At 37.2% G+C, this 12685-nt stretch overlaps 1 long non-coding RNA gene across 1 annotated transcript; it reads right to left on the bottom strand.

The window, feature by feature from the left end:
• Positions 1 to 6079: 6079 nt before the first annotated feature.
• LOC136280986 (uncharacterized) lies at positions 6080 to 11274 on the bottom strand. Its single transcript, XR_010717509.1, has 3 exons — positions 11063 to 11274; positions 6534 to 6569; positions 6080 to 6150 (listed from the first exon to the last, which is right to left on the bottom strand). It is a non-coding gene; the product is annotated as an uncharacterized lncRNA (long non-coding RNA).
• Between the last annotated feature and the right edge of the window lie 1411 nt (positions 11275 to 12685).

Consider the following 12685-nt stretch of genomic DNA (forward strand, 5'->3'; position numbering starts at 1 on the left):
AAAAAAAAAAAAGAAGTATACTCATACAGATTACTTTAATGAGAAACCTAAGCAAAAGATTCTCCGAATTTAACCCTTTAGCTCCCACAAGTGATTAACATGTAACTTCTCCCTGTAATATTCATACATTACCGGACAGACAGGTAAAGAGAATACTCAAACTTCTCAGACAGAAGTTTCTTGATCTAACATCAGATCCTCATTATTAACTTACAAAGAACTGTGTAGCAGCTTAAGGCCATGACAGTTAAGTGCTATACCTGAGTACATAGGATATAGTGTATAGTATATAGTATCATACCTTGCTGTGACGGCGACGGCGATGGCGACAGCGATGGCGACAGCGACGGGGACGGCGACGGCGACGGCGACGGCCATGGCCCTGGCGACGGCAATGGCCCCAGCGACGGCGATGGCGAGAGCGGTGGCGATGTTGCTGTTTAAGGTGGATGAGAATGTTAATCTTCGATTAGAACGACATGTCAACCGAGGTTTTTTTTTTACTGTGTACAGTTTTCCTCCTGGCACAAGTTTTTTATATTTTTCAAAATATTAGGTAGCGAGTGACACGAAACGCAGAGGGCGTAAAGGTTCGTAATTCAAGCTTGTCACCGTTACTCAATTTACAAAACTTTAATGAAACGGATATTTTATAATAAGTGGACGCTAGCGAGGACCTTTTTGATTTCCTTTCAACGCAGGTTTTACTAAATGTGTCGCCACTGTTACGAAATACTTTACCCGAAGTGTGCTAAACGAACGGACGCTATTGGAATACATTACAAATACTTCGAACATCCCCATTGTTAACGCTACTATGAGAAGAAAAGACTAATAATGACATTACCGCATTAGGGTATTATGTTGCACTAATGACATCATAACATTCAGATAACCTGTAACAATATCACAGCGTTTAGGTATTGTTTTCTCATAAATGATATTATGGCATCAGGGGGCCGTGCACAAAGAATAACATTGACCAGAAATTTTGGACTCATCTGATAAGAGTAGTGGTTTGTGGCTTTTGCAAGAGCCTCATCAATAAGAGTCCAGAGTTATCGGGATATGAAAGGGTCGCATTTAACTTGTTGTATCATTTCAAGTTTAAATATGTCTTTTCCGCTCTTTTTCTCACAACGCACACGCTTAATAACTTACCTCCTATCTTAATTCACGACTCATACACAGGGAGGGGGTGTGCAGATCGAACTAGGAGCGTGAGTGCTTCATGCCGTCCGACAAAGGTACAGAGTACGATAAACAACTAGTTACAAATGAATTACTTCTCGCGCAAAAAAACATTTTGTGTGCCGACGCGTGACAAGAAACCCAGAAGACCCAGTGGGAAAAATGGGAACGTATTCCCTATCCTAGTGGTGGGCACCCACCTCTGAGGGTTAGAGGTAAAACAGGCTAAATTATGTGAAAAAATTAACTTAAAGCTCGAAAAGTTCGAAAAATGAGATGTATACATTACAAATGTCAAACCTTCTTTTCGAACTACAGCAATATATCATATATATTAAAAGAAAATAGAATAAACACAGAACTGATTCCGCTATGCGAAGAAAAAATAAATTTGCAAGTCTTTTGTATTCGTTTTATAAAACGATAATTGGCATGTATCTCAACAGACATGAGTCCCTGGCATGGCTCTTTGCGATAACGCACTTCATGTCATCACACGTTGTTATCTAAAAAAGCAATTGAACTGATATTTCTTCGCAATTGGTATTCACCATCATTTTGTTCAATCGAAACAATAAATTAACTGCATGAAAATAACTGATAACTGAAAGTTTACTGTTATTACTGGTAACAGAACCATATGTAATTTTCCTCTGCTCACAAAGCTAAAAGTTAGACATATGTATCGTGAAAACGTTAATTGATATCGTTTCAAACATATTTCATTCATTCAAATGTTAGTGTAAACTTGATTCTGACTGTCAGAGGGTTTATGTAAATCCTTTCATAAGTTTCACAAACGATATCAAATAATGTTTTTATGATGCCTAAGCGCTTCTATTGCCGTTAGTTTCCTCAAAATAATATTAAAGAAAGCAAACAAACAGAAAAAACAAAACAAAACAACAACAAAAATAACAACTTACCCTCGGAAATCTCACAAATATAAGCGTGGCCATATCTTATACTTGTGCCATTAACACCACCAAACACGCCCTGCTCTTCATTACTGGACCACTTGTACATGAAAGCCGCGTCGTGTTCACCTCTTGGCTCCCCTTGTTCCCATTTGCAAATAGTCAGCGGTCTTCCATTCACCCAAGTCCAATTCTCGGCCTTTTTTGTTAAACCAATATTCCACTTATTTTCATATTGCTCAGCATTTCGCCTTTGAATCTGGTCATTGATGAAATTCCATTCATCTTCGGTTTCAATGGAAACTAGGTCCCCTCCTTGGTTTTGGCAGGCTTCTCTAGCCCAGAGCCAGTTAATGGGCCGGTCTATTTCGCGCACGCGCACCGAAATTATGTACCAAGAGTTTTTAAAAGTTATATTTAGGAATTCTACAAAATGATAAAAATAAAAGCAAAAATACTAATTATCATAATGATAATCAAAGTGATAAATAATAATAATGATGATGACATAAAAAGATTAAAATCATAATCACAATAAAGGAGAAAAAGAAATGAGAAAGAAAACGGGACTTATTTTGAATATAATTCCTTTTTTTTTTACAGTTTTATGATTTTTTTTTTGATTCCTGGTTTTTTTTAACACCTCCAGTTTATGTTTGATCATTGTCAATTAATACTATGCATCTTTCTTCCTTACGGCGTCCACCATCTCTAACCTGCTTTTCTGAATTAGTTAACTTCACATCAGCTAAGATTATCTGTGAGTTCATGTAATTTTGGTAGTCGAGATTTGAAAATTTATTATTTCCTTGTTGAGTTGAAACCACCCTCACCCCGCCCCCTTTTCTTCCTCCCCCATCTGAACAGACTTAAAAAACGTAAAATTAAATGTGAATGTAAGCTCTTATAAATGTGCAACTGGAGATACGCAATTCACCGCACACAGTTGTTATGGGAAAGGTTGTGGAAAAAACAAAAACAACAATTTAAAGTACATGCGACAAAATCAAAAGATTATCTAGGTGGCGGTAACCAACATTGACATGTAAAGTAAGTAAAGATAAATTAATTAGGGTTTTCTTATACTTTTTTCCCTTTTTGCATGCAGTTTGGAATTTAAAGTCAGTCGTATTAAAAACAGGTTCAAACCCGTGATGACTCGTCCTTAAAATTGAAAGCCACCCGCAATACCTGTCAAGGTTATCGCTTGCACTTCTGACACGCTTTTTCCCGAAAACTTCTCCCAAAAGAGCTGTATTTATTATTTGTTTTTCTAAGAGGGCACGGTAACGAGTCCTGCAATCTTTGTGATTCTTAATGCGGTCCGGATTTTCTTTTGTCTGCTCAGCGGCACTACAACGCGTGCTCGAGTCGCTAGCTACAACCTTAGCTTCGTTGCCTTTTTTCATAAATATATTTCGCTTTGCGAGCTGAGAAGTATTTTCACATAAATCACTTTAAAGCAAATCAAGCTGATTAATTACTTATTAATCCTCTCCTTCTCTTTCTCAAGTCACTGTGGCTGCCAGCAAAAATAATGGTTTTGAAATGATTTTTGGTCGCAAATATGCCACTAAATGGGTTGACACGCGGAATAAAAACCGTTTGTAATTAACCTAGACCTTCACTATAAGTAACTCAGGAAGATAGAACGTAACGTATTTGTTTAGAATTTAATTAATTGATGGGGTTTTCATTCATTTTATATCTGAATTCGTCCAAACAATTTGTTCATTCAAAAACAGTGAGCGATATCTTCAGTTCTATACTTTAAATACGCTTTCGGTAAGTTTTTGCAAGTCCGCTTAAAGTCAATCTTGTATTAAAAATAGGTTCAAACCCGTTGAGCCTCGTCCTTGAAGTGACATTTTCTTAGAGGTCGTCTAACTATGACCTGAAAGCTACCCACAATATCTGTCAAGGTCACCGCTTGCACTTCTGACACGCTTTTTCCCGAAAACTTTTCCCGAAAGAACTACAGTTATTGTTTGTTTTTTCTGAACGGTAACGAATCGTGCAATCTTTGTGGTTCTTAATGCCGTCCGGATTTTCCTATCTCTGCCTAGTGGCACGGCAACGCTTTCTCGAGTCGTTAGCTACAACCCTAGCTTCGTTGCCATTTTTCATAAATATATATCGTTTGCCAGCTGGGCAGTATTTTTAAGCAAATCATTTTAAAGCAAATCAAGCTGATTAATAACTTATTAATCCTCTCCTTCTCTCTTTTAAGTCACTGTGGCTGCCGGCAAAAAATAGTAAAATGATTTTTGGTGGCAAATTTGTCATTAGATGGGTTGACACGCGGCCTGAAAACCGTTTGTAATTAACCTAGACCTTCACTAGAAGTAACTCAAGAAGTTAGAACGCGAGGTATTTGTTTAAAATTGAATTAATTAATGAAATTTTCAATCATTTTATATCTGAATTCTTTCAAACGATTTTTTCATTGAAAAACAGTAAGCGAAGTCTTCATTCTATACTTTAAATACGCCTTTGGTAAGTCTTAATAAGTCTTCTAAAATTAGACATTTGTACCGTAAACTTCACAACAGAAAACGAAGGAATTCAACGAGAAAAAGCTGTATTAAATTCCGCTTTTGACAAAAGACCAGATTTACACACGCAATTGCACCAAATAAACGAGCAAACTCCCACGATCTCGAAACAGATTTAAATTTGCTTACAATTACTTTCCATTTACTGACTGAACAGAGCTATACTTCGTTCATCAATAGTCGATGGAAGTGAGTAACACTTTCCGTAAGATCATTGACTGTTTTTTAGAAAAATTCTAGTGACAGACATTGAACTTAAGTTTGTTTGCCAAACCAGTGCCAGTGTTTTAAAACGTGCATGCGCTTTTTTTCTTACACCCTCCTTAATTGACAGGTATCATATTGTGACGGATACTTTTAAAAAAAGTGTTTTAAAGCTATTTTGGAAGCCTTTTAAATCACCTTTTCCATTACATAAAAAAAATATTTCAGTAAAGCCTCTATTTAATTTGCATTAACTCAGTGTGTTTCAACTACCATTTACTTGCTCAAAAATCGTTCAGTTCATGGAGGATCTTGCCGTAATTACAGCCTTAAATCATAATGGTTCTTCTGGAAAACATTTCGTTGAGTTTAAATAATAAAAAAAAAAAATTAATAAATTAAAAAAAAATGTATTTCATCAGCCAAGGTCGGTTTGTATTGGGAAAAACTGCACACTCTGTCTTCAGTACCGGTATTCAAGACCTTGGGCATACATACTTCGAAGCGTTATTTTCAAAAGAACACGTGTTTACTCACTGACCTCAGTGAACACGTCATGTAACTTGTGGCAAGGGAAAATTCCGGTTAGATTATCCCAATCTCAGCGGGCTCGACAAAAATTGTGAAATGTACAATTTCGATCGCTGTTTTTCTCAACTGCAGGCGATGCAAAAAAGAACAATTTTAGAGTGATCATTTTTTTCGGAACATATGTCCCGCATTTTTTTTACGGGCATTATGTTCAACCACTAATGCGCGCTTAAACGTTCATTCGTCGCTCACCCGTACAAGTTAGGTGAGGTGAGCGTATTATGTGAACAATATTTTCACTTTTAAGAAGCAAGAGAAATTTTCATGACACAAGTGCAAGACTGCACATAATATATTTTATGGTTGGAATGTGATCTTACTTCTGGGCATCTCGCAAATGAAGGCGTTTTTATCATCCCGAGAGATACCATTAAAGAGGCTTCCATTCTTGGATATTTTCGCTCTATCGTCGTTATCATCTAGCTGAGAATCTTGCCATTTCGAAATATTCAGTTGTTCTCCACTCTCCCAAGTCCAAACCTTGTCTTTCTTCCTTAAACCAATGTGCCACGCACTAGTATTCCAAGTGCCACGCTTTCGAATCTCCTGATTGATAAACTGCCATTCTTCTTCAGTTTCGATGGAGACTAAGTAACCTCCCTGGAGATAACAGACTTCCTCGTTGTCATACCAATATCTTCCGCTTTTCGAAAATATGTAGCAGGAGTTTTTGAAACAGGTTGATTGGCACTCTATCAAAAAAAAAATAAAGGAATAAATAAACGAAGAAAATGTATACTGATGATAACAATAGTAATAACGATAAAGATATGAAGAAGAAAAAGAAAATTTATACCATTAATGATAAAAAACAATGGGCATCAAAACCCTCTCGTCACCGAAGGAAAAATTGGAATTAGGCAAGGTTTTAAAAGTGGAAATTGGGGAAATCAAGGTAATAGCACCGTTAATCTTTGACCTTTTTGTTTTGCTTTCCAACTAATGTTTTTAATCGCAAAACGATGTCATTGCAGCAGGAAGTCTATAAGTAATCATTTTGATAATTCAGTCAGATCCTTTCTTTTCACGTCATTTTAAGATACATAAATATTAAATTGTAATTACACTTCCTCACCTGTTCCTGGCAATTCCATTATCAAATGAAGGATAACTGTAGAAGAGAAAATGGGAAAATAATTTTACTGTTATGTCGATTGTAACATTTGAAACAACAAAAGAGTTTCTTAAATTTCAAGTTAGACTAGTACTAGAGCATTTTATTCGCTACATGCACCTTAAAATCTACCCATGGCTTTTTTACCTTCCCTAAGGAGCTAACTGAGGAATTGAAAGAAAAAAGTGCAGTATCTCCGCAACCAGCTGAACAAAACTTGTTACCTATCGGACGTCAAGATAGATAGATTTAAAAAAATACAGAATAAAAAAACATCAACCAAAAAAAAAACAGCAAAGAACTAACAAACATATTTATCTGATAACGTTATCTTCTATATACACGAAAACAAAATCTCGAACAGCTTTAAGGTATTTTTAGTTTTTATTATTAAATTTTTTTTTTTTCATCATAACGGTTCCGCAGGTTGCGCTGGTTCTTGGTTCTAAGGTTCCGCAGCCTGCTGATATTCAATTTATTACCACCCCATAATGTTCTTCTTTGTTTTTTCTTTTTCTACACTCAGGCAATTGCGGGAGATCCATTTCGAAAACGGAACCCTCACCGGGTTTTGCGGATGGTATGTTGGGGAGTTCGAAAACCGAATTTCAAGGCAAACCGTATGGTTTACATTCTCTATTATCGCGTAGTTACAAAGCATTTTTTTTCTTTGTGCTTCCAAACCTCTGCTAATAGTTCACGCCTTTAAGTGACCACATGCCAAATTATGTCAACACTAAATTGTTCGCAATGCCGACCGCTAATAGAAACACAGAAGTGTCCCGCGTTGTCTCGGGAGACTCGCAACAAAAACATATTTTGCGGGTAATAGTCGCCCGTACCAGACGGTATTTAAATAATCTGCTGGCCGGCAATTTGGATTGAATTTGTTATTTTTATTTATTTATTTTTTTAAATTTTCAATTGTATTTATTTATTTTTTTAGCTCAAAAGCGGCTCGAGCATGCTGCGACAGAACTCGTTAATGGTTCCTGACCGTGTGCCCGTCGCTTCAACCACGAGCCCTTATCCGTTTCGGTGAGTTTCTTCAACCATTCCTCATCGAGTTTCCTCGATACTTGTGCTTATAGCCAGGATTCTTTTTTAATTTCACCATAGGAATCTTCCCTTTTTTTACCTTTCGCCATTCACAGTCTAGTTTTAAACGCAGACAATGTCACCCTGAACAAGCTCACTGAACTGCAAAATGACTCTCATCAAACGAAAAGGACTCGAATACAATTCTGCCCTTAAATATATGAAGACTTGAGGTAAAACGTTAACTGACCGAACAGACCCTGGCTAAGAATGAGAAATTCCTAGTGATATTCCCCTGTTGCTATTTTAGCGCTAGTACAAGGAGTTCGATTGGTTTGCTGCCGTTACAGAAGAAGAAGCAAACTTTTTCCTTCGAAACGATCGAGCACTGTTAGCGAAAACTGAAAAATCCCAAAGGAAACGTTATCGACGCTAACACGTTTGTGACCAAGATGTTTGTAAAATAGCCTCCACCTGGGGCGAAAAATTGCACTTTTATCTATTTCCTTAGAACCAATTTTGTTTCCTTGGGGTTGAAATATGACGGTAAAACAGTCCTTAAAAGATTACCTCGATCAGAGCATTTGCGGAGAAAGAAACCACAAAGAGGTGATCAAAACTTTGACGCGGTTCAAAATCGTCCCTTGCAGTTCTAATAGTAAATGAGTAACTAAGTAACATTCTTGGAGAGATGCAAATATTACGGCCTCTTACCTTTTTTTTTCTCTTCAATTTCTATGGTGTTCCCTAACCTTTGAGGATTACTTTGTCATTTCTTTTTTTATTATTATCATTACAATCATTCAGAGATCAAATATAAATTTATCATATATTTCTAATTTTAAAAACGTTTGGTCCCCGGATAAGGAAAACTGAGATAATTTTAGGAAACATGCGTACAAGTGCACATTTGAGGCAATCAAGTTATTGTTTGTTTTAATATATCTGACGAGAAAAAACGAAAAATTCTATAATTCAGTCGAAGAGAAAATAAAAAAAATGACAAAATGACATATTAATAATAAGAAGAATAAAATTTGGATGGAAAATACGAATTGCAAATCAATGTAGCCCAAGAGTACACAAAACACAAAAGCCAGTCCAAAATATGATCGATGAGTTAATACCACAATACTTTTTTTTCGCTTTAGTGGGGTGGAATTAATTCCACGGAAGTGATATACAGTATTGTACAAAAGTAATGCAAACACCTGTCGACGAAATTCGACGAAATTCCTGGCTTTTCGACGAATTCTTGACCGAAACGAAACTTCGACGACATTTCTGCGAATTTTCGAGGCATGTATTGTTTTGAACGGTTCGAACTTTCGGCGACATATTCCTTGATGGCGTTAATGCGACTCGAAATTTCAAGCGAAAATTCGTTCTATGCGGCGAATATTCGGGGCGATAATTCGTTGCAATTGTTCATTCTTTCAAAAAGATTTGGCTGAAATTGTGGTTGGGTACTGCTCTATGTAAAACTCCCATAGAATTTCCCGCAACGATTTGAGTCTTCCGCGTGACCTATGTTGTTTGCAACCATGGCAACACTCAGTGTATCAATTGTGTCAATGCGTTTGGGATCATTTACTTACTCTACTTTTGGTAGTCATCGTCGCCAAAGTTTCAAATTATTCTACAAAAAAAAAGCCCCTCCACAAGCAAGACCTCCACCCAGCTGAAATACCGAAAGCGTTGAAACGCGACGGGTTACTAGGTTTTACTACGCGCATCATTTGAAAGTTGCGTCTCACCAGTTTTGTGGTAAATTTACCTCGATCGGGAAGACCTCAAAAGCTGTCTATGGAAGCGAACAGTGCATGTAGAAACTGTGCAAAATAAGCATTGGCAAAAGATGCCAGAATTTACGTAAAAATAGGGCAACGTGACCTAAATAGTAGTTGTTTCAGCCGTCACTTACTAATATTCAGTATTTTGTCGCGAAATGTAAAGTATTTCACACTTTTATTAGCGTCTGATTGTGTAGGATCAAAACGAACAAAGAACACTTAAATGCTAAAATACTGCACGCGCTCTGAAGCTCCCGTTATATATATCTATATATATAACTAACTGCAGACAGTACTGTTTCGGCCTTCTGGGCCTCATCAGTGCAGTGCTGATGCTAGGATGGAGGTAAGGCCATACAGCTACCCCAAGTGATCTCACACATGTGGGATCATCTAAGCCATGCCAGAGTGCTCAAACTAGAAAAACTAGTGATATATATATATATATATATATATATATATATATATATAAATTGTGAAGAATAAATATTTCCAAACAAACATGGGTATAATGATATCTGGAAAGCAATCAGCAATATGGATGCCGTCTATTTGCGTAGCGATTGAGAACGAATAAACAAGGAACACATTTCTCGATTGACAACGTTTGAAAACACTCAAAACACGTTCTCCGCTCTGTCTGGTTTCAAAGCAGAGTACTGAAGTTAATGTTTAAAACTATTCCAATCATTTGAGAGTTTATTTTCACCAAAAACATGTCTCTTGGTCGCAATTGCTGTGTTTAGTCTCAAATATTAAGTATCTCTGTCGTGGTGAAAAAGGTTGGAAATACGTTTAATAACATTTCGTGTTGCTTACATGAATAGTAAACAAACTTGATCACTCGCAGATGGCTACTGTCAGTTCGAAGCGAAATTTCGAACACTAATGATCGAAGAGACACTTTCCGCCACGAATTTTCGCGTCGTGGCGAAAATTCATTGAAAAAGCGTCCTTTGTTCAGACGAAATGTCGCTTAACAGGCCTTGAACTTTCGATCGAATTTTCGTTCGAACTTTCGACGAAAGATCGTTAGAACAAATAACGAAATTCGCCGAATTCCGCTTGCATTACTTTTTCACAATACTGTACGTACACACCGATATTACAAAATGTTAAGAAAAAGGGTTACTGAACACAAATTGCCCCGCCGGGTTTAATTTTATCACAGTTTTTCCTTTTTTTTTATTTTTTTTAGCAGGACTGGAACGACTGATGCTTCATCGAACGACGGAACTCCAGTTAGCCAAAGATGGTAAGAACAAAGCTTTCAGTTCCTTTGATCTTTATGATCACGCGGACCGCACTTCATTTTCAAAACTTCGTAATTGTTTCGTACTGACTCATTGCTTTCAAATCATTTCGCATTGTGTCGTGGCAAAAACTGTATAAAAAAATGTTCAAACTCGGCATTCATCCAGTTGTTTTATGTGATAAAACTCAAGAGCAGACGTTGTCGAGTTCAATCGATTTGTTTTTAGAGAGATGAATACTTGCCACTTGACTTGCGTCTCTCTGGTTTGAAGCGGCTGAGGGTTGCAGGATGCCCCGATATCGACATATTGATATCCCATCATTTATTCCTTAATTCATTTTTAAATTCATTGTCTTCTTTGTTTCTAAAGCATAACCAAGAGAAATAGTAAAGCTTGTACTTACTCAGCGCACAACGTAAAGACAGGGCTGTGGACATTTTGCTGGATTGAATCCCTTTCATCGCACCACCCATCAACTTACTCAATCAAAAGTTGCCGTTAGTGTATGTCGGCACCCTTATAATGGTCCGTGACTTGGTAAAATCACAAGAGCAGCCGATTTTAGTCAACGTGTTTTAAACTATTTTATAGGACGTGAGTGTAATAAACATCACATTCGACCGCTTTTGCTGACATAAGCCGCGAGAGTTCTATTTTTCCACCCGTCAACGGACCAATGAGACTAAAAGCTCTTTGCACCAGATGCAGAATGCTGTTTTACTAAACAAATACAAGTGATTCACGACACGAAAATAGCTTCATCAAGCTAAAGTTTTCTTAACGTGGATATGAAAATGGATGTTTGAAAAAATTGTAAACAACTCAAAACTAATGAGGATCCACTTTTAGGTAGTTGTTATTTGGGAATAAATATGATGTCCACCGGAAACTAGCGTAAATATGCCATCTGTTCATCTACGTGCACAAGAACAGATAAAACTGTCATCGATCCATCAAAAGATAAGAGTGTGTGTTTTAGGCCCGTATAATATTGACTTCGCCGGCAGGAATGATTCAGTAATATGTTCGGGCAAGTGTAAGAATGCCAATGAACTACAGAATTTCTCAGTTTGAAAAATACATATAAATAAATATTCTCCGTTTGGTTGGATCACTTGTTCGATGTGAGTTTTAGTGAGTCTATGAAGTTGATCATCATCCGTTAACGGATCAGGAAACTAAGTGAGGTCGGCGGGAAATAATTGAGGCCTAAATCTGCATCATTTCCTTTCTCTCACTGCATAACTTCTTCTTTGGAGCACATTGTGCAATGACTGAGTTCACATCTTTGCAGTATGATTACGCTAAGTTGCAAAAGAAAAACTCTACCTATTTTTTCAGCTACACGCACATGTGCTGAACACTTAATTCATATGAAAAGAGCACTCGGCAAGCACATCACGGCCTTAGAAAATTTACGCAGCGCGTGCTTCAGCAAAAAAATTGGAATTTAGGCCAATGCAGATATTAAATTACATTCTGCCCAACACAGGAAATTTTGATCGCAACATATTTCAACACGGGAGGAAAGGGAACCTTTAACAGGACTAAGTGATCCTGCGCAAGCTTTATTTTCAAGATCCTGATAAGCAAATCGGCTGTGCAATTTCACTCCCTTCCGTTGCTTTTATTTTAGCGATAAAGTGCTCAACCCTTCTCTTCCTGCGGACAAGATGTGTCAGGTGTGACGTAATTTGCCACTTCTGATGATCTAGATATCTACACAGATGTTCTTATGACATCATTAATAACGTTTATATTCACTCGAGAAAGTCATTAACAATAAAGCTGTTGATAATTTTTGACATTTTTTCATCATGATATACTTGGTCTGATTCCTGTTAGCACGCGCTCAAGGAAGCGAGACTATCTTCGCAATTTTTATATGCTAAGAATCACACCAATACCTCCCCACAAGAGGATAAAAACAATGGGATGGGATAGGATGGGGTTTGCACATTCTGTTGGTTTGAGTCAGAACAATCTGTTTATGGCTGATTAAGGTGGGAAAATCTACTGTCATTCA

The sequence above is a fragment of the Pocillopora verrucosa genome, chromosome 5 (assembly GCF_036669915.1).
Source record: "Pocillopora verrucosa isolate sample1 chromosome 5, ASM3666991v2, whole genome shotgun sequence".
Taxonomy (NCBI): domain Eukaryota; kingdom Metazoa; phylum Cnidaria; class Anthozoa; order Scleractinia; family Pocilloporidae; genus Pocillopora; species Pocillopora verrucosa.